Raw genomic sequence first — 667 nt, forward strand, 5'->3', positions numbered from 1 at the left:
GAAAAAGGAAATATTGGGAACTGGAGTTTAAACTAAGCGATGGGGGGCGGGGGTTTCACGTGACATCACGCCGCCATGTTCGTAGACGAAAACAAAAGACCTCTCAAAAACTTCCTTCATTCGTCCACCATCAGTTGCAGCATTGTCACCTTAGGCTCAAGAGATTAGTTGAGAATGACACTATCCTGACTGTTGGTTTTATTGCGATACTGATTACACTGACAGTATTATCAATATAAATGGTACTTAAGGTCGTAAAAATGCTTACAATACTCCTTTTACAACTGCTTACAACATTAAAAAGCAACGCTTTATCCTAACTAACATTACACTACAAACAATTTAAATTCAAGTTAAAGAAAGGCCGGAATTAAATGATTTGTAAACTGATACTGAAATATTACTCTCTTGTTCTTTTGATTTGTGGTATTGACGCCACGGAAAAAAAACGGAGTCATTGGCGATATATATCTTTGACTTATTCTATTAAAATACGAATGCTTTTTTCCTTGAAAAGATTTCAACGAGACCCAAACACCTTAGTCATTTTTTCAGTTTAAGGGTACGTGACCGGACCATGACACAAGTTAGTTACAGCATCCCACTAAGTATATTGTTTCCAAACTTCCGGTGAAAGTGATCTCTTTCGCACAAGCCGGAGAAAACT

This window comes from Montipora foliosa, chromosome 8 (genome assembly GCF_036669935.1).
Source record: "Montipora foliosa isolate CH-2021 chromosome 8, ASM3666993v2, whole genome shotgun sequence".
NCBI classification, from domain to species: domain Eukaryota; kingdom Metazoa; phylum Cnidaria; class Anthozoa; order Scleractinia; family Acroporidae; genus Montipora; species Montipora foliosa.